At 44.4% G+C, this 22,740-nt stretch overlaps 1 long non-coding RNA gene across 1 annotated transcript in view; it reads right to left on the reverse strand.

Moving 5' to 3' along the window:
• Nucleotides 1–4,899, reverse strand: part of LOC306807639 — a 57,929-nt gene extending 53,030 nt beyond the window's left edge. The window contains exon 1 of the long non-coding RNA XR_013775770.1: nt 4,855–4,899. This is a non-coding gene — a long non-coding RNA (uncharacterized lncRNA). The remainder of the gene's footprint in view (nt 1–4,854) is intronic.
• Between the last annotated feature and the right edge of the window lie 17,841 nt (nt 4,900–22,740).

Consider the following 22,740-nt stretch of genomic DNA (forward strand, 5'->3'; position numbering starts at 1 on the left):
AGCTGTGAAAAGGAGAGGCACTGCTCAGCAGTCTGATGCTGCTCAGTAAGTGCAGAGTCATGGGCTCTCTCCAAGGAAGTTTGCCAACTTTCATTACGCAGGAACGGGGAAAGTAAACGCGTAAATCATTAGAAAGTGCACGGTCAAACTGGAACTGTGCTGGTGAGCTCTGGGAGGAACATTTTCCCTTCTCAGTGAAGCCAGGGTCACCTCCCTTGGGGTAGGATGTAACTAATGCTGCCAAGACATGCATGGGAATTGCATCAGTTGGAAGGATGCACAGCACAGGGAGCAGACTCTGCACATCAGCTCTGCATTTCCCCTCTGTGTTTAGGCAATACGGTTACCGCTGACGTTAGTCAGGGCTTTTTCCCAAAGGATTGTCTGTGCATTTGTCACTGCTGTTAAACAATATTGCTTGAAGGTCAGTTAGATAACACATTTTCTGATGTCACTCATATCCAATTTGTCTCTCTAATTCAAGTAGGGATAAAGGTCCACTCCACTGGCCACTGCATTCAAACAAACCAGAAGCCCATGCCAGCTGTAAAGGGTTTGCAGCCTGCACAGAGGCAGTGGGGTGGTTATGTCCCATCCTTACACAAAATACTCCTCCCTACAGGACAAACCTCCTCTCCTCCAAGGATCCACAGCAGTCAGATTCCCAAAAAGCAGGTCACTGAAGCACATATACAGGGTCCCACATCAGCTGCACTAGTTCATTGCAGCTCATCTTTGTACTGTATTGTAGGTCAGTTCCTGAACTCACATTTAAGATAAAAATCAGGGAACCTAAACCACCACCATATTTCCCAAATACCCACACCCCCTTCTACACAAGAAAAGCAACAGGCAGCTGCTGGCAATGAGGTGTTTCCAAGGAAATGGGATCTGAGCTGCACTGCTGTTACACAAGAGGTGCAGCTGATTAAAAAGCAGGGCTACATACACTAGAACACTGTGTACATTAAAATCACTCCCTCTGCAGCTCTGACAAGATTTCCATGCCATCACTCCTGCATGCACAATTCAAGTGCAGCAGCCTTGCAGGAGAGAGGAATTCCATGCACTTGGAAGTTCCCCTCATCTCCACACAGATGGGGTGGAGAAGAAATGGCATCCTGCCTTATACAGCTGCCTCCTGATATTCACAGGAGCATCCTCTGCTATTAGTACGTTCATGCAAGGAGCAGAAGAAATACATCACCCTTTGCTGAAAGGGTTCTGCAGCAAACTGCTGCTATTTTGAATGGCACAGGCCTCAGAAGGATTCTGGGAATTTGGAAGCTCGAGAGAATTTGCTTTCTACACATTGCTGGCACAGCCAATGCAGCCTTCCAAGTCCCATAACAACCCATCCTCCCCAAATAATCTGTTTTCCCAAACATTTGGCCATCTCAAGGCTCTGCTTGGATCTCTGCAAATGTTTATGACACTGCTATGTCGTTCATCCCTGATGCTGCCCAAGTGCTGGCCTAATATCTGACTCCTGAAAAAACATGGCTGTTTATAAAAGCTTTAAATGATGCACATAGTGACGGGACACAGCAGATTCAGCACACTGTGTCCAAAGCTCTGCTCTTAAAAATAGCCTGGACTGCATCACTGCATTTGTTCCAATCTAGAGAATTCGTGTGCTCTCTCCAGTGCCACTAGTAAATAATTAACTGTTTAATGAGTGTCAGAATAATTTAATGTTTAATCTGTCTAGAGTTTTTGTTGCAGTTTTTAACTCTTTGCTGCCTCATACCAGCCTCTTCTTTATAGCAGACTGTTTACAGAAGAGTTAAGGGAAAACATTGACTTGTAGTCACCTTTCTGGGTCTCTATATGTTCAGCAGTGACTTCTTCCCACTACCATTTAGAGCCATGAAACAGATTTAGTGAACCTTCAGATCAGCATATCCATATATTCTCTGACCCCAAGGATCTTTAGGGAGCCCCAGTTGGGGATAATCCACCAAATCTTGCTCCTCTCACCAGGCACTGCTCTGTCTTTAAACTGACAAAAAAAAAAAAAAAAAAAAAAAAGCACTTTCTGCCTCTTCAGAAACACCATGTGGCAAGTGTTGGTTTTTCTGGACCATATGGAATTCTTTTCCTTATTTATGTATTTTGGAGTGACCTCTCAGCAATAGCTGTTCAGTGGTTACACTCTTTAGACAGCAGCCACATAATTTCAGTTCTAGGTTTATAGGAAACCAGCACTGTTGTATAAAGAGCACAGCTCAGTATTTATGAAGTGCTGCCTTTTAATAAAGAGTGAGAACCTGGTTATCATAACTGTTCCTCAAATCCAAAACACAGCTACAGGTAAACAATAATTAATCCAGAATAGTATGGTATTTAAAAACTGCCATCTGTAGGGCCAGATCAGTGTCCTGGCACACTAATCTTAAGCACACCGAAGTCATTGGAAGTGCTGGAGGATTCAAGAGATTTTGGATCACACCTGAACAGTGCAGTGAGTGCAAGTCCTAGGGAGCTGCTGGAAATAGAGGTCATTAATAACACAAAATGTATTAGAACAATTAACCATCAATCTGCAAGTTGCCACAGCATGTGTCACAAGAAAACTTATTCCTGTATCCCTTACAGAAGTTCAGAAAACTGGTGCAGAACAGAGTTGTCACACTTCCTTTGTTATTAGCTCTAATAATCCTCCAGGGAGAAGAGAACATTTATCCCCTTGCTAGCTCTGTATGAAAATATACATTTAAACAATGTTCAATTCATTGTCAGCATTTTGGAGAGATGAGAGAAAGATTTGTGTTGTGGAGTAGCTACTGGCAAACACACATCATGTGTTGTTTATTTCCTTACTCTTCCTGAGGCACCTTCCATCTTTTTCTGGTGCCTTCATCTTTACCTCTGGTATTGATATCCCACATTCAGATGAGCTGGATCTTGGACTGAATTGGTAGAGCCACTTATTCTTATTGTCCTTATTCCCTTTCTAAACCTAGCAGCTCTCCTACAGCCTTTCCACTAAAAGTCTTCAGAAAAAGCAAACTGAAATTGCTTGGCCTTCAGCCCCTGCCAGGGCTGCCTTTGGTGTGGCCTGTGACAGATATCCTTAAAAACAACATTAGGCTCCCTGAGACTGACAGAATTACTCTTATAATGTCCAAACCTACAGCAGCAGGAGAGCAGGAGATGCCTGCAAAGCATCAGTCCTTCCTTCTGGGTCAGAAACCTGAGGCAGGGGAGATGAAGAGTTTAGTGAAAAACTGATTTAGAGGAATATTAACCTTGAGTTCTGCACATCAAAGCATAACCAGCAATGAGCATTATAGATTATAAGGTATCCCTTACATCTCGTGGCAAGGAAAGAAAACTCACAGTGAATGAGATGTATCTGCTATTCCAGGACAGCAACCAGATATCCTGCTCCTGACCCAAGCTGTAGAGTCCTCCTATGATTTGGGACTCCTTGAACAATTTTGTGATGCACTATCCAATCCCCATTTGCCGTATGTATTGTTTCTTAGCTGAATGAGGACCACCAGTGCAAACAAAACTTCAATATTTGCACCTTCTGTTCCTCCACCCACTTCCTCTATGGATTAAGACAGGAGAATAGTTTTATGTGTGGTCTAGAAAGCCCCATAAACCTGCCCTGCCTAAATGGCAAAGAACAGTCACACACCTTTGTGCATTCTGGTACATGTGCAGGAGGAAAAGGGATGCAGGTGGGTTCTTCAGCAGAGCTGCAAGGCTACACCCAGCACTCTCAGACAGGACTTCTAGCCCAGGCTTTGCTGATATTTTAGGAATCTGACTCACCTTCACAAGACAAAAGGAACACAAAGCCTTAAAGCAGGCTCTCAGTGGGAAGAAGGAAGGTGTGGAAGCAGCACAGCAGCAGAGATGCTCTGAGCAGTCCCTGATGTGAGACACGTACTCCAGGCCAGCTGATGGACTCTGCAGTTTGTGTCTCCATGTGTGCAGACACGGAGGCAAAAGCCGTATTTACAGACATTTTAATTTTCTTAAAAGGCTGCTTTGCAGGCAACTGCTTCAGTAAAATAATTAGATGAAGATTTTCAGAAAAGGCCAGCTCCCATGAGTGTTTATCTAGTGGCAACTTCATGCCTGTGAAAACTTCATCTCTCTCCTCAGTGTCTGCAAACACCATTTTGTATTGGGGTCTACACAGGAGCAGTTACCCTTGCTTTGGTAGTAGTACAGCTCTTACAGAAAGCTTTGTCTCCTCACTCCAGTTTCCTCCCATGGAGCTATTTCTTTAATACCAGTCTCTGCACAATGCTTCCAGAACTTGTGCTGCTATAAAAACCTTACTTCAAACCAGCTGACTCTTACTTTCCTCTCCCTAAAAAATTACTTTCTGATATCTGGGGCTTATAATAGATGGGATACATGCCAGGGCGAACAATAGGAGGAAGTGAAAGATTAAATTATTAGTCAAGATTTAAACAAGAGATGAAATAACTCTGAAGTGTTTTGGATAGCAGAGAGTCTGTATTTTTTTAAAAAAGCAGGATTCTAACTCTGGGTGGGGAATCTCTAGCAGATAGAGACAATTGCTATCCTCTTCCAATCCTTGTTTCACCCCAACATATTTTAAGGATCATTTCTATTCTTACACGTCTACAAAGTTCCTTTTATATTGCCTATGATCCAGCAGTGTAATCATAAAAATAATACCGATTATAACAATGCTAGTTAGCAGCAGGATAGACAAGCCATAGTCCATCAAGGAAAGCATGGTTTTTGGAACACAACTCAGCCAACAGCCACAACCTTCCCTAGTTTAATCCCAGACCAAACCCCACACAATTCAAGCTGACCAGGTACAAAGGAGGGGCAGCACAAGCAGCAGCCAGCACTCACCATCCTGCTGAGGAGATGATGCTGGCAGTGCCACACGTGTCCCCAGCTTCCTTATGAGAGAATTACATCCACCTCCTTTCCTTCTTGCTCTGTTTAAAACCTCTTGGTCAGGCTGGGGAGAGCAGGTGGTCACTGGGCCCTCAGGAGAATCTCCTGTGGCCCCTTTTCCTATCAGGCTTTGGGAGAGGAATTATCTTCAGCTGAGGACCAGGTTTACCCAGGCTGCAAAAACACATTTTCAGAACAAACTAAGACAAAAACCACAATATCTGCCCAAAAGCTGCATGCCCAGGGAAGTGATGGAGTCACCATGCCTGGAGGGATTTTAAAGATTTGTAGATGTGGCCCCTGGGGACATGGTTCAATGCTGGCTGGGCAATGCTGGGTTAATGCTTTGACTTGATGATCTTTGGGGTCATTTCCCACCTACATTATTTTATACACAGGGGGAAGGAAAACTACACCAAAAGCTTTCACAGATATTTAGTGTAAGCAACTGCCTCAAAATGAGGCCCAGAAATGAGCCCTTTTTGGTCAGGTTGGAGTTCATTTAAAATATGAACACAAATTTAGGTGCAAAACCGGTAATTTTTTGGCTTAAACTTCACATCAGAATGAAGCATTTCTCAAACAGTCAGCAGATCAGCTATTTTACTTCCTATGCTGTTTTTCATACTCTGCTATCGATTTTGTTTGGGCACTGCAGAGTTTTTTTTTGTGCACTGAATTTTTAGGGCTGTTTTTCCCCTTTCTTCAGTAATGATGTTTTCTAAACTTGGACTATAGAACCAGTTGCACAGAAGTTGCCCTAGAACAAGTGGTGGTCAGAGTGACCTTCACTTCACAGAAACCAAAAAGCATTTCCTCTACAACCTGCTATAAAAAGAATAAAATATGGCTGTTACTATAAATCTTAGCATGATTGCTGAATGATGAAGGCTATTAAAAAAATTGAAGTCATTGTTCTCTTGCTGAAAGGCAGAGTTCTGAGAAAATGTGTATTATTCAATATTTAAAAGTTAAAAATTATCCCAAACAGAAACTTTTATCTATGCTGGGAGATGGGAATTATGGATAACAAGGCTTTCCCTGTTACTGACTATGGGTGTACAGCCACTACATTAAAAGGGATTCAGCCATGGTGGGGCATTTAGCACCAGCCCTGCCTTTTCTATCAGCTTATAAATCATAATCACTTCTCAGCAACCACCTTATCATTCTTCTGGGGACATTTTATATTGCCCTGGCACTGTCTGCTTTATGTACCATAGTGATGGGTCTATTAACTATTCAGTGCCTTCACATTTCCTGCCAGGCACTGCTGATATCAAGCAGAACTTGTAGGTATTGTCTGTCTTTTGGTGCCTTTGTAAAGCTACTCTCAGCTTGGTTCCCCTTCACACTCAGGGGATGTGTCTCTTTTACAAAATTTCCATGTAGTATATCCTCTATTGGCTTTTAACTTAATATTTTGCAAATCTTTGCTCCCCTAGAGAGAAGAGTTGGAGAAATAAGAAAGAAAATATTCCAGATAGGAATGCTACATGTTAAAAATATATTAAACTGGTTCAAGAGAGGCTATTAGGGATGAATTTGAAATAGGGCATTATTTTGTATTAGGTATTTAGACTGGCTCTGATGCCTGTTTAATTTTCCTGATGGTATTCTTGTATTTCTGAGTATTACTCCTGGCTTTATCAGAGATGCAGCTTTAGCTCAGTCTCTCTGAGGAATAAGTCCTGATTCATTAATGGTCAATAAATACAAGAGAAAAACTGGATAAGGCCTGAATGATTGGGCCAGATGTCAGCACTGTGGTTGTCAGAACACTGTCACTTCCAATCTGCCTGAGAATATACACAAGACCAAGCTCAGACATCAGTGAGAGCATCAGATAATGATGTAAAATTATCCCAGCAAGGTTTATTTTTTTAGATTTTGCATGTCCTTCATCTACTCAGTAAAGCCATCAGTAATGTGTGATCTCACCAGGTTTCTCTGTTGTTTGTGGCACTCCTGTATTTCTGTCAGTCAGACATTGCTGCAGGCCAGGAGCTGCACTCAAGGATCCTGATGGGTCCCTTCCCACTCAGCATATTCTCTCTTTCTGTGATTGTGTGATTCTGGAGGGGTGTGAGAGAGGTTCTTCAGCCCACCATGGTCATCTGCTGTGTTTGGTGGTACACATGGCCTGAAACCTGATGCTGTTGCTGCAGCAGAAAAGCTTAATAATATGCAATATCTATGCAGCATAAAGCCTGGAAATCCATACCAGTCACATTTCCTCAAATTCAGCTCAGCCATGCTCCAGATTTATAGGCCATTTCTGAGAGATTTTGTTCCTAGGAATGCATCCTGACTAAGACTGCCTTTGCATGCATCATGCTGCTTTTGATTTAATCTTGATTAATTATTTTTGTCCAGCCATTCAGAGCCCACTCATTGGGGGCACTGATTTATGATGCAAGGCATGAAAAAGCCAGATTCTATTAGAAAGATTTGCAGTTACAAGACTGAAGCATTATTTATAGGGGCTTCACTGGTAATTGGTAATTTTTCCACCAGCACCTGTGAGTGGGCAAGAGGATTCTGTTAGGCATTTTCTGGGATGATTACTAGTTTTATTTACTTATCTGTTTTCAACAGCCACGTGAGAATAACAATTGTTGTGGGTGTTGAACTGCATACACTTACTTAAGACCAAAACACTCTCAGCAGTAAATGGAAGGGAGGTAAGACAGGTGTTTCCAGCACTGAGCACATCTAATACCTGCATCTCTAGACAAAAAGAGACAGGCTTTATTGACTTTTAATGTAATCAGTTAAATGTCCAGAAATAGGAGTGTTTAACACTGACTTTTGTGCCTCACAAACCAGCTGAAAGCTTTCCAGATACACTCTAGCTTTCATGCCAATATAAAAAAAATGCTGCTTCTGGAGTTTCATGACTGGTATTTTTGTGGGAGTTAAAAATACATATATACATATTTGAACAAATATTTTCCCTCCTCCTCCCATGCAAACCTGATGTGCCTGTGGTGAGAGGGGAGGCAGGGACAGCCCTGGGACCCTGGACCAGCCACATCTCTGCCCCTCAACCCCTGCCAGGGCTGGGCTTTACTGCTCTGCTCCTCTCTGCTCCTCTATTATAAACCAGCTTGTGGCAGCTCATTTTATTCTGCAAATGCTCCAAGGGAAAGATGTGGTGTGATTTTTTCAAGGGATTGTGTGTTTACAGTGGAGGGGTGGCAGAGGGTGCAAAGGGAGCTGGGCTCAGTGGGTCAGGCAACTCTCCAAAACCAAAACAGGTCAGGAGAGCTTTAAGAGAGGTTTAAGTCTTTCTTCTGTGCTGTGGTGCTCTGTGCTCCTCACCAGGATGTTAGAAACACTGCCCTTGTTTTATTGCCCCCATGGAAATACGGGATTTCCAGTCCCAATTAAGAAGTACTTAGATATTTAAATGAATTCAGCCTAACTTATGTAAACTTGGTCAGGAAATGGTCCATTTTAGCCTTAAGGTACTAATGACCAAAATTAGGCTGCAAAGCCACCCTGCTCCTTCAGCCCATAGCTCACACCACAGATCAATGCCTGTTCTGGTTAGGGGGCTCTGGACAGAGTCACACACCCAAAAGCTCTTCATCTCTCTCTCCAGTACAAAGCCCTCTGCATTATGTGCAAAGGAAGAGCTCTGGTCAGTAAGAAATACAAGTTTTTCCTCTGCACCTTGCCCTGAGGTCCCATCATTTTTGGTAATCCAAACTGGCCTCCCTCAGTGTGTACTTAGAAGCCCAGTGAGTAACACATAGGAAATGAGGGGAAGGATGCTGGAAGTTCTGTGGCATCTTTTGTAATAGATAGGGTCTTAACCCCAGTGTCCTGGATAAACTCCAGTTCTGGTAATTGCATTCTGCATAGTTAAAATCCCCCTGCAGTTTCAAATGAATCCATTATTGCTCACTTCCTTCCCCAAATTGCTGTGCAGCTTTGCTTTGTGCTGCTGAAGAGTTGCTTTGTTTCACCTGAGGGATGATGGCATTTCACGACTGTATGAAATGGGCCTGAGTGCACAGTTTGTACAACACTCAGTGAAACACTTTGGGATTATTCATAATTAAATATCCGCTCCCTGCAAATGAATGGTATTATAATGTTGGGTGAAGTAGGGCAGCACAAAGCATGACTTCTCTCTGTACTTGAAAGTTGGTAATATAAAACTTAAAAGAGCAGTAAAAGACAGAAGTTGTCTAAAATTCCCCTTATGCAGCTAAGCATGCAAGCTCTAAGTGACTATCTCAGTCTTTACTTTCCCATATTGTTATTGATTAATTGCTCTACTTCAATTTCCTTGTCCTAAGTGGAAACATTACAATCGTAACTTCAATCTCTGGCCGTGATACAAACTGATCCTAAATCTTTAAATTGTGTCAGTGGGAGGAGGTGACGGGGGGTGGAAGGAAAGCTTTTTATTTTTATTACTAATTTTCATGTGTTCCAAGACTTACTAATTTCACACAGATGTAGAGAAACCACAAGGTATTTCTGCTGCAGTCAAACCCGGGAGATGCCTCAGCATCATAAACTTGCTCTGGCATGATCTTGTCCCAGCAGTGTGTCCTGGTAAGAAATCTGAGGATATTCCACAAACATCAAAACATACAAGTCTTTCTAGAGCTGAGCCAGTGACCTTTTTCAACTCCAGCTGGTTGAGTTGTAGCTTTGTTCCCGCTGGAGATTCAGGCTTGTCCTTTTTGTGCTCATTGCTTGTGGTCTTGCAAGAATGTCACAGGCATTTTGTGAATTTCCAGCCTGTCCTGGAAGGAAATGGCACCACCTACAAGCTCTGTGTCCCACAGGTGAGAAATACTTTCTAGGAGCCTTAGCAGGGGAGAAAACAGCCAGGACTCCCACCCTTGGGAACATCATTCTTCAATAATACCATTCCTCTGACCCAGGGCTATTACTCACAAAGCAGAAGGTCAATATAATAGTGTAAGTAGATTCCTTTTCTTCTCTGCAAGGTAGGTCACAATCTGCTCCTCAATTGCTCCAGCACTATTTTGATGAAGAACAAGAATGAAATCAATAGAAAAGATTATAGAAAATTATGTATGATGTGGCATTCTTGAGAAAAAACCCTATGCTTAATTTGAAACAGAAAAATGCTGGCTTGGGAGCCACATGTGTATCTCATTTGGAAAAAAAAAAAAATCTGTACAGTTATTAAAGTAGTCACAATGAGAGTATTAGCTACAAATTAGGTATGTGTACTGGGAAGGCAGCTTTGTGTGGATGGGAGAGGGGCAGCAGTGTGTCTTACACTGGGACACACATCAAATGAGAAACCAAAGGATCTGCAGGCTGGGCAGAGGTCAGCTCAGGACCCAACCGAGCCTCAGTGCTATTTCATGTATAAACAATATTTTGAACAAAAACCACAATATCTTAAGAACTGTCCTCTGGTAAATAAATTGTCAGAGAGTAAATACCAAGCCTTTCCTTGAAGATTTGGAGCGGCAGGGAGCCCAGCATGAGTAACAAAGCACAGCCTACAGTGTGCCAAGGAGCACGTTCATGGCACTGCTCCCCCAGGATTTGGCATCTTCACAGAGCAGCCATCTCAGAGGACCCCCAAAGCCCAGCTGGGGCTTTCTCCTTCACAAACCATTGCTTTTTCTGCAGCATCCCTTCTCTTTCCTCTATTCCCAAGCCCACAATGCAGGGTGGGTCCTCTGAAAAGAAAATGAGAAGTGATTTGTTTCCCACATGCTCCTTTGCCATGCCACCCAAGCTTGTTCCCCTTCTTCTTTCAGGAAGGAGGTGCAATTCCACCCTCAGCTTGAATATTAACATTCCTTTAAATTATATGAGAACTGGCTGAATTGGGCTGGAGGGCTTCTCTCCCAGGCCCCGGTAATGCCCTGATTTTGAAATAGGAACTTTTCATAAGCACTGCTTCCGAGATTTTGAAACTTCTAAGAAACAAAACCGGGAAATGAGTAGCGCATTTTTTTCCATGTTCCTGCCTGCCCCTTTTTCCTTTTTCTCCAGTGAGAAAAGTTAAAAAAAAAAAAAAAAAAAAAAAAAAAAAAAAAAAAAAAAAAAAGAAGGAAACAGGAAGCATAGATGAGACATTATTCTAAAATGGATTATTTTTATTAGAAGTTATGTCAAAGATAAAAGAAGGTGTTTTTCCCAACATTGTGGAGGGAAGTTAGGAGGACCAATTAGAGGAGCGGTGCTTGTGTCTGCCGGCAGAGTTAATTCTGTTAGGGAGCTGCCGTGAGAGCGATATTTACACATTTCCCTCGGTGGGAATCGCACACAGGCGCTGCTCCAGCTGCCCAGCCCAGGGCAGGGCGGGCTCCCAAGGCTCGGGATTAGCGCGGTGATGGAATTCCCAGCCCCGAGAGCGCTCGCAGCCTGCCCGGGAAGGATGGGCTGGGATGGGCTGGGCTTGGCTGCTCTGGGCTGGGCTGAGTTGAGCTGAGCTGAGCTGAGCTGAGCTGGGCTGGGCTGGGCTGGGCTGAGCTGGTCCCGGACCGCGCAGGGAGCGGGACCCGCACGGCGCGACCACAGCACCCTCTGCTGTAACTCTGCCGGACCGGACAGACACCTGGACAGGGGCACGGACACCTGGACACGGGCACGGACACCTGGGCATGGGCACGGACACCTGGACACGGGCACAGCACCTGGGCACGGACACCTGGACACGGGCACGGACACCTGAGCATGGGCACGGACACCTGGACATGGGCACGGACACCTGGACACGGGCACAGCACCTGGGCACGGACAGGGACACCTAGACAGGGGCAGGGACACCTGGGCACGGACAGGGACACCTAGACAGGGGCAGGGACACCTGGGCATGGGCATGGATACCTGGACATGGACACCTGGATGTGGGCATGGACACCTGGACATGGGCACAGCACCTGGGTACGGACAGGGACACCTGGGCATGGGCAGGGACACCTGGGCATGGGCATGGATACCTGGACATAGGCACCTGGATGTGGGCATGGACACCTGGACACCTGGACACAGGCACAGACACCTGGACACAGGCACAGACACATGAGCACAGACACCTAGACATGAACACTGCCACCTGGACAAGGCACAGACACCTGGACAAGGCACAGACACACAGGGCTCAGCCGAGTGCTCAGAGCTGCATCGTGCAGTGACACCCACATCTGGCTGCTCCACTGCCTACAAAAATCCCCTTTAGTACTTTCTAAGTACAATTATCATGGTTTTCAACATCAAAATGAGCGACTACCACCTCTTTTGACTTTCCTCCTCTTTTCTCGTGTTTTCTCGTGAAACAGTGTGCTATTTAAAACATAAATAGTTCTTAATTTAACTCTCAGACATTGGATCTTGCTACACCTATATGTATAGATGGAATACTACTTTTAGAATATTTATTCCTCATGAACATATGTAAGCCCTGTAATCAAATGAAGACCACAGTCTTTCTGATTAGCCAAGCAGGTTGAGCTCTAAATCTCACACCATAAGACACACTTTTCTGCCCTTAGATCTTTACTGTGGCTCTTTGCAGTGCCCTTTCCAAGTTTTGCAACCTCCTTTTGAGATGTGGGAGGCAGAATTGCATTTGCTATTCCAGCTTCACCATAACAGAGTAGAAGAAGGTTAAACAATTCATTCCCTGTTCTCCCATGTCCCTGGTCTCAGATGTACAGGTCAGCAGCACTTATGATGCTTTTTTTCATTTGATTTCCTCTAAGAAGAGAATACAATTTCCATTCATAAATACCAGTAAAAAACAAAATAATCTTTTTGCTTTTAAGACCTGAACCTTTTATTTTGTGTCCATTAAATATTAATCCCTGATCCAGTAAGGGAAGTTGTTTTGAACCCAGAAGAATTAACATGACCTTGGTTAGCATATATGTTTAAGAAGGCATCTGGCACATGATGTTCACTCCTTTTTATTTGAGAAAATCCCATGTAGGCATATGCCTCAGGAAAGAGTGCAGTAATATTTCATACTGCATGAGACACTTCTTGTGCATTCAAAATTTTCCCTGGTGGCAACTATGAATTCTTCCCCCCTAAAGAAAGAAACTTGCCTTGCAGTCACAGCAGCCAAAAGGAGGTCACCTTTGCCTTCAAAAAGAGGCTCTTCAGGAATCTGTGTTCTGCCACCTTCCCATTCTTGGGAAAAAATGAAGACATAGCCACGTAAAGAGATGTATTTATAACCACCATTGGTTTAATTTCAAACTGTTAGTTCCTCAACACCCTAGCCATAAAATAGCTGTAAAAGCAACTGCTTGCAAGAAGCTCTTGCACTGTCCCATGAGCACTCATAGCTGCTTATTTATGATGGAGATCATGGAAGAGGAGCAGAGAAAATTGCACTTAGATTCTTTGAAGCAATTTTTTTTCACTGTAAGAACCGAGCATGAATTTATTGTGTAAATACAATTTAGGGTCACTCTTTAAAGCAGAGGTGATTACTCAAGGATGGAAGTATAAGCTGTTATAAGCATTGACAAAACAATGTGTTCACAGAACCAGGTACAATCCTTGCTTTAACACCCAAGTCAGGCACGGGGATCTCAGCAAGCACAATTTAAAATGTAATTGAAATATCAATATATATATATATTCACATTATTTTACTTGCAGCCAGACCATTATTGTAGTACATGTCAATAGAACTGGCTAAGAGATGTTACAAAAGTGCACTGAACAGCCCATGTTGGGAAGCAGATCAGACTGAACATGCACAGCTCACACCATGGCCAGAGTGGCTCCAAGGGGTGACCCCAGAGGTGCCTGGAATTGATACAGAAGATGCATCCCCCAAACCCATACAAGGAACCTTAAATGGAGTTGCAGAAACAACAAAAGGCAGTGACTAGAGGGTGAATTATTTGGGATAGTTACAGTTCCCCAAATTCTCCCCAAAACCATAGTGCTGTCATGGGCAGCAGGCTGGGGAGGTGATGCCTGGAGCCCAGAACCCCCCATGATCTGGGCACCACTGCAGGACAAATACTAAACAGCAGTAAATAAGCTGCATTTCTAATGTGAACTTTGTTTTTTTTTTTTCTTGCAGTTGACGAAAACTCCATGACAGGAGAAAGATAAGAGTCACTTATAAATATTTATCATCAGTTATTTTTTCTATTCTCAAGAAAGAGAATATTCTCTTTACTGAGAAAATAGAGTCTCATTAGGCTCTGCAGAAACCAATTATATGATGCTCATCATCTTTCAACTTCCACAGGTTCTTAATTGCTGTGGGAGAAACAGTTGTTGCTAAATAGCTATTTTTATATTATCCAGATATTATGACTGTTGAACCAGTAAAATGCACAGTATATTTCTGCCATTGCTCTTAAACTTTTTATCTTCCTGGATTATTGATGTGGTTCTTGCAAACTGTCCACTTAGCAAGAGAGATACAATTAAAGTAAAATAGATGGGATAATAAGTTTATATGCACTGTACAAAACCCTGCAGGAACACACAGTTCCCTTGTGCATCCTCATCCCTCTCAGTTAAACCAGGGAAGATTCCAAAGGTGTGCTGCAGCTTTAAAATATAATTCCTCTCAGCTGAATATTTCCAGGCTCTAAAAATTCAGGAGTTCATTAAAAACATCATGACAACTAAAAATAATTACTGAATGAGAGTTTTGAAGGTGGCACACTCTTAAATTACCTTCTAAATTTTGGCCCTGCAGCTTTGCATGTTCAGCTTTCTTTTTGGAGTCTGTTAGTGCACTAAATATTTACTCCTTTCCTGTCTCTTAATGGAAGCTGAGATTATCATAAAACATCACAATTAAATAACCTCATATCACCTCACCAACACCAAGAGCAAAAAGCCCTTTAAATCTTAAATTATTGACTAACAAACGTGGAGGAGGCACTGGCAACTTTTGAGTGGGATATACCAGGGGGGAGATGATTCATCCAAACTCTTTGAGATGTCTGTTTCTTAAGGAAAACTGAGGAAGTCAGGCTGTTCTGAGCCACAAATGTCCTCCTGCTGATGGAGCTGCATGAGCATGGCTGCTTCTCCAGCCCCACTGGAATAACACACAACTTTCTTTTAAAGAGTTGAAGGTAAAAGAAGATCATGAGTTTCCCCAAACAGATCCACAATTGATTAAACTGGGCTAATCAAAAAAACTGAATTTATGGAATGGATGTGCAAAAATAGGAGGAAAAGAGCCAGACTTCACTCAGCTGAAAGCATTTTACAGATCCTTAAGGAAAATCCCTGCTCCCAGCAGGCAAACTTCACCTTGTCCTACCTGAACAAGTGACATTCACCATCACTTAGAGAGGATGAGATGGGAGGGAGTGTGATAAATTACTGTAATTAAAGAAAGAAAAAGGCTCCAAATTAGCTGTCAAAGAGTAGGACTACAGAAGTGTACCTGGGAGGAGATGATGCTCAGAGTTAGACAGAGCTTGGGATACTCCAGGCAGTAAAAGAGAGATCCCCAAACACCCTCTAGGTGCTTCTGTCACACCTGGAGTATTAATCAAACCTGCAGCATTCCCATCCTCCATTCACAGCCTCTGCAGGGCAGAGCTTCCCTTTGCCTTCCAGACTGTTGCATAACTGTGTGTAAATGATGCTTACAGCAAGGGGAGGGAGTTGACACTACTGAGGGCTTTGTAAGGCTCTGCAGGGTGCCCTGGGATGCCAGTTGTGCCACTCAACTGAGAGCTTAATATTGCTGTACCCCTGCCTGCAAATGGTGGTTGCTAGGAGGCAAATATTATAGTGAGAAACCTGAAAGGAAGGAACAATTTCAGGTCCAGTTTGGGGCTCATTGAAATCTTTCTGCTGATTTTCAATAGGATGTGATGCAGCATTTAGAAAAGATAGTGGGATTTTTTTATTTTTTTTTTAAGAAGTGAAAATAGATGTCATCCAAATTACTCCAGGTAATAAGGATGGACAACAACGGGCCACTGGGAAGGAAGAATTACTGGGAAAAAATGAAAGGCAGCATCAAAGAGCTTCAGTGAACAAAACCCCTCCAGATAAAGAATCTTTCTGGGAAAAACTAACAATGGAAACTTGTATAAAACGTGTTATTCCTAGGCCATTCTCATGCCAGGGTTAAATTTGGCAGAACCACTGGGGGTTTTCCACATGGCCATTCTCACCTAATGAATTCTCTCTACCTGCAAAGCTGTACCAAACTGTTTCTGCACTTTGTCCCTGCTGCTCTCTTACTGTGGAATCTTGCAGTGATTTTAGGTGTTGGTCTGGGTTATTGGAGGTTTAAAGTTCACTGGATGGGGCCGGGGGAAGTTTTCTGGCATGTGGTGTGAGCCCATGGCAGAACTGCTCTGGACCCCTCTCCACCGTGTGCACAAAAACACTCCAGGAGCCCTGAAACGCTGCTGCTGTTCTGTGGAAACACAAAAGAGAATAAAGGAATTTTCAAAGTGGAAAAAACCCCATCAGACCTGGATGAAACACAGGCAAACACACAAAAGCTCTCCCTGCCTACTGTGCTGTTGCAGGACAAGTCCCTTTGTTCAGCAGCCTCTAGCAGCTCCCCATTAGCAGAGCTCTCTCTCCTCATCCCAGCTGAGCTTTGGCAGCTTTTCAGCTCCTTCCTGGCAGCTCCAGCACTGCTCGTGCTATGGACTTCCTGGGAGCTGGGAGGGATGCCCAGCAAGGCAGCTCCCTTATTTTGGGGAAGGACAGAGCTCTGTCTGTCTGCTGGGGTGTCCCTGAGCAAGAGTGATGGCCAGGACACCAGAGCCACACAAACCTCTGCAGCCAAACATCTGTAATGATGACAAATGTCCCCTAGGTCTCCTGCCATCCCAACTAACCCAGATCTCACCTGGGGGTGGCCTTCCAGCCATATCCATGTGGACACCCCCATTCCTCTTTCCCTTACCTGGCCTGGCTAGCTGTGAGTGCTCAGGGCTGGGGACAGTGTGACACTCTGTGACAATGTGCAGCACTCTGACCACCCCAAGCAGTGTAGGGATTGAGAATCTCCATTGGTATCATAGACTAGGGTTTTTTTGTTTTTTGTTTTTTTTTTCTCTGTAATTATTTTGTTTATCTAGTCTCACTAAGACAACACAGAGAAATAAGATCAGTCTGCAGTAACACGTGGGGGTTTTGTGTGATTGTTTCCCTAGGAGCTGTATGGGGATAAAAGCATGCTGCAAAACAGTGGAAAACAGTATTTGCATCACCTTCAGGAACTCCCTGGTGGGGTGTAAGAGTCTGCTCACTGCTCAGGTATTCACACCTACTCTGGTCCTCTAGGGGAGGGATAATTTCCTCAGGGTTTGACTGTGTTCAGTGAAAAAGAAGACACCACTTTTTTGCTGGTGAAAAAAGAAAAAAACCTCCCCAAAAGAAAAAAAAAGAAGTACCACTGTGATTCTCACTCCCTGAGTGCTAATGTGGCTTAAACAAAGTCACAGAGAGTGTCCACCAGCTGAGGACTTGTCCTGTCATCTCAAAAACATTACAGTCTTAAATACCCTCACCAAGGAGCAAGGAGCAATTAAAGCTGACTGTCCAAAAAGGCATAAAAATGCAATTCCATCTCCCAATAAAATCTGCTAAGTGATTTTTAGCAGGCATGATATGTGGTTCCTTGCTCAGCCATATTCAAATATTTGCACCAAACAGGTAATTAGATGATTCAGGGGCCAGAAAATTAAAATTTTCGCATCATGGATGGAAGATTGAATCATAAAGCTCACCAGTATGGGATGGGAGGATCCAAACTTTGCAGTGCAGGCTCAGTTTGAAGTTCCCAGCTGTCTGCCATCATCTCACCTGCACATCATTGTTACCTGGAGTTTGCTCAGGTGTAACAAAAAGCTGGCAGAGTCTTTACCTTCTCAAATCTATAAAGTGACCAACAAAGTTGAATCAAGCTGCTTTAAACATACAATTAAAAAAAAAATTGTGGATGGAAAAATGGAAGTTAATTTTTAATGATCCCAGATCCAAGGAAACCTACTGCTTGTTTTTGCTCTCCCTATTAAACTGTCTTTGTCTCAACCCTTAAGTGTCCTGGCTTTCAGCCTTCCAATTCTCTCCTTATCCTGCTGGTGGGGGAGTGAGTGAGCAGCTGCCTGGGGTGAAACCATGGCACTGCTGGATATATCCAATAATTCACACAAGTGATGGAAGATCCAAAGCCCTGTCCCACCACATTCCACTCTCATGATCTGAATTTGCCTGTACCTGATGTAATGGGAAGCTGCAAGGGAGGAGACCATTGCCTGTTCTCCAGCTCAGCCCTCCTGGAGCTCCAAATCCCACCAGAGCCAGCTGCTGCTACCCTAAGAAAAGAATACAAGTGGCAAAGCAAAGGCTCTTAAATAGGAATTATATTTAGATTGATTAAGATAGCCATTGTGTGTCAATTTATTTAAATATAAATGGATTATTTGGAATGTGTTCATTGAAGACTAACAGCTCCTGAATGCAATACAGATAGATGGCTAATTATAAAGTCAAGCAGCCATTATTAATGTTTCTAATGATCAATTTGCATTCCAACAACACACAATCATCAACTTTAAAGCTCCAACAGTCGCAGTAATTGGGAAAAGAGACTGCTCTATGCAGAAAGCAATCAGCTGACTAGTGCCTGCCTGGAATAAGAGGTAAAAATCTGGGTTTTCAGGGGCCTACACTTAAACCTGAGAGCAGATAGCTGGATGGAGGCTGGAGGGCTTTTTTCTTGGTAGGCACAGCCTGGGGGAGGCTGTCCTTAAATGTGACAGAAATGTTGCTGGAAGGGGGATGCACACAAGGGTCCATAAGGCTACACAGACTCTGGGCACCATGGGAGACCTTAATACAGTTCCAGAGTGTAGAGAGGCAATAGGACAAGCAGTCCCTGCCCACAAACAAAATTTACTCAATTAGATACACTTAAATGCAATAAATTTTTCATGGAAAAACAGATCAGTTGTAACTTCCATTCTGCATGTCAGTTGGAGGAGCAGGGATAATTTAATACACTGCACTTGCAATTCTGTGCAACCAGAGCATCACGTGGCTGGGTCACTGCCAGGAGGAAAGTAAACATGCTTTTCTGAAGAGACTGTCTCTGGAAGTACATTTGGGCCAAATTAGATTTATCAAGCACTGGCACACTTTGAGGGCTATAGAGAGAACAGCTTCTCCCACCAGAACAAGGGGTTTGTCCCAAAGGCATCTTGCTGAGGTTTCATGGCTAAAGCTCAGTGTGGGTGTTGGGACTTTGGTGGAAATCAAGCACCCAAGCCCTTCACAGGGCACCTCATCCTGGCCCTAGTCCTGAGTGCTCACTGAACCCTGTGAAGGGTGCTGGTAGGGAGGGCAGGAGACAGGAGCTTGTGGATGGGCTCAGCCTGTCCATCCCATGGCCACAGAGCCCTGGTGGACCATTCAGAGCATGTTCACAGCCTTGGAGGGAGCTGCCCCTGAGTGCCCAGAGCTGGGCTGGCAGTGGGGCTGGGGCACCAATAATGACTGACTCCCATTTGCCATCCCTCTTCCATTTGTCATCCCATCTCTTTCCCTGCATCCTGGAGGGGATGGGATCCTTTGCAGCAGCTTTCTGGTGCAGTCTGGAAAAGTCTCAGGGCAGATATACATTTTGGATTTAGGCTTAGAGCTAGCTCCATGTGCTGTTCTCCCTTTGAGGTATAAAACAAGGGCTTATCCCCCAGATTCTATAATTCACTGCAAAAGCAAAGGAGAGATGCAATGCAGGATGGTGACAGGCAGCCAGTGGAAGGAAAGGGAGCACAGAAAGGAGGTGCCCTGTCCCTGTCCCTGTCCCTGTCCCTGTCCCTGTCCCTGTCCCTGTCCCTGTTCCTGTCCCTGTCCCTCCTGGCTCATCCTTCCCACCACTCCAAAGGTCCAGGTCTCATGAGCAAGGCTACCACAGAGAGATCAGCCCTGAAGGGCATCTCAGCAGAGAAACTCCTGGCCAGGAGAGATCTTGGAGTGAAGTTTTGGGCTGACTCTCCCAGTTAAAACCAACAACATTGCAAAAGGAAAGAATCCTATGTTTTTTTCCTGACAGAAACAGTTTCTGGCACAACCTGTTGGGCATTCACCATTGCCAACATCAAAGAAAAAATACATCACACCAGACCTAATGTATTTTTTCCCGTCAAGACAAATGTTGTATTTAATCACCTTCTTATCACTCACTAAACGTTTGCAAATAAATTCAGTCCTAGGTTTCAAGTTCATCAGAAGTCTCTCACCAGAAACACTGATTAGATGCAATATGTTCCATGGAAAAATATTGATTCTGTCTGGTCTTTGGGCATAAACTGTGTCTGGCTTTTTACATGTCCTTCTTCCCTTTTTTTCTGACTTCACCACTGCCTACCTTCTGAAGGGCACAGGGATGTGTCTCCTGGGATACACTCCCAGCTCCCAAAATCCACAGCATCCCTCTGCCTGGGGTGCCTTTCCCTGGGACAGAAGAGCTCAGAGCAAAGGCTCAGTAAAGCTGGGCTGTCACTGGGAAAATGTGGAAGGTATTGAGCCTGGTAACACCTCTACAAAACAGAACTCGAGGCCTTGAAGAACACAGCTTCTTTGTGGGCTTAGTCCCATCAGGAAAGAAGAAGGAGATCTTGGATCATGGGGCAGAAGTCAGGGAAGGACTTCAGCTGAGCACTTTTGGATTGTAGCTCCCCCTTGTCCCACAAATCAGCTCCACCTCAACTCTCAATGCATGAGAGAGCAACATGTCCTAAAAGCTTTCCAAAGGCTGCATGGTCTTTCCCAGCATCCCCCAGCCCTCCTGCCTGGAGCCCCCAAACACCCCCAGACCCAGCTCACAGGGGATGTCACATTTGCCTTTGCTTTGTTTTGCCAGAGGGTGGAAGGAAACTGGAGCCAGACAGAGTCTCCCTCTACCCTTTGATCTTCAGCCAGCACAGAGTGTCAGATAGTCACCCAAATCTAGAAGGACAAGAGTATTACTCAGAGAAAAGTTTTATGGCAATTGCTTGATGCTTCACCAATTCAGCAACTAAATCTCAACAAAAATATCTATCTGCCTTCTATTCTGAGACAGCAGTCCATCCTTGGGCATCCTTCACTGCAGAGACAGCACAGCGCTCCGAGTGTATTTCAGCCTTTTAGAAACACACTCAAAGCTCTGAAAAACACTTCAAAGCTTCACCACTGGTTAAAACAGTGTCAATACCTGGCCAGCTGGTGTCTGATCTCTGCATCACAAAGAGGTGCAAGTGCCATTGTCACCCCCTGCCTAAACCTCTCCTGCTTTGTTGTTTGGAATTGCAGTCCCCAGCAGCCCCCAGTGCCTGTGGACAGTCTAGCACTGCATGTGTTAGCAATGAGCTGCCATGGCCCATTCTCAGAATATGAGCTCACTGCAGAAAACGAATCTCCCTCCCTTTTTTATTCCTTGGAAGGCAGGAGGTTGTTCCTGCAGCTGTGCTGGGGCACCAGCTCAGGGGCTGGCTTACAGCTCAGGGACTTTGGACAGAGGTGAAGGGGCAGAGGGTCTCAAGAGCCAGTGCTGAGGAGCCACTGTAGTGATTCCCTCGTTTAGGAAACATCTGAAGAAATTGCCAAAAACGCAGCCCTGGTGGGGACAGCAGGCACAGCATCTGACATCTGCAGTGTGTGACAGCTGCCCTGAGCCCCTGCACAGCTCAGCTCCACATGCACAGCTCCTGGTGCAGGCAGGATGGGAAATCTGTTTGGAACAGATGTGTTATGAATTGATAAGGTGTCAAATAGTTTTGACGCTGTCTCCAGAGATAATATCAAGATTTACATTTACGCTTCAACCCACTTTGCAGCTGCAAATCTCAGCCTGCTGACACCCCATGGAGCAGCTGGGGCTCTGAGGAAGGTGCTGCACACACACCCAGCTTAGATTAGCCACAGCAAATACCAAAACCTCTGGATGGTTATGATAATTTGCCTTAATGTACATTTACCCTGCCATGGCCACCTCTCCAGTTTGCAGGGCTTTGGTTGGGCTTTGGTTACATGAGAAACGTCCAGGCTGATTCCTTTTGCTCTCCATGTGATTGCTTCATCTGTGACCCCAGTTCACCTCTATCTGCACTAGGGCAAACATTTTCCAGGCTCAGCAGTGCTATTGTGAAGTGTAAATTCATATCAGTTTCCCTTTTCTTTAAATTTCTTTCAGCATTCCAAAGAAAGGAACAGATGATTTCACTACCATATTTATGTAAAGAAAATTAATTAACCTCATGGCAGGACTGTGAATCTCAGATGAGCCAGCATCTCATTTAAATGTTGGGCACAGCTTTTCTTACCTGGTTGTTGAGCAGTGGCTGCCATCACTGCCTGGTGATGCTCATGCAGCCTGTGCTGAGGCTCTGGAGAAGGCAGCAGTCACCTGGAGCTGCACCAGGGCTTCATTCTCACCACCAACGCCTTTCAGCACTGGTTATGAATGCTGGGGATGACAGCAAAGTGGGAGCTGAGGCTCAGCTCTCATAATCATGCAGCTCAGAGCAGTTTGAATGCCTACAGAAAAAACCACACTTTACAAAATCAGACACATTCATGCTGGTGTCACTTTGCAAAGGATAAGCAGATACAGAGCACTTTTAGAGCTGAAGAACAGTGGCTCATTAGGTGTCAGAACAGCTTCCCAGCATCTGCATGATTTGCACAAGCTCTGGAACAGTATTTCTTTGAATCCCTGTGTTGAACTGCACCAAAGGCTGCTCTGCCTGGCAGCACCAAAAGCACACCAAGCTCCTGTGTCAGAGGCAGGTCGAGCTCAGCCAGTGCTCTCCATCCTCAGCTTGCCCAGAGGCTGCTCAGACAGCCAGACAAGCAGAATTTCTGACATTCAGGTGGAGC

The sequence above is a fragment of the Erithacus rubecula genome (assembly GCF_903797595.1).
Source record: "Erithacus rubecula genome assembly, chromosome: 13".
In the NCBI taxonomy this organism is placed as follows: domain Eukaryota; kingdom Metazoa; phylum Chordata; class Aves; order Passeriformes; family Muscicapidae; genus Erithacus; species Erithacus rubecula.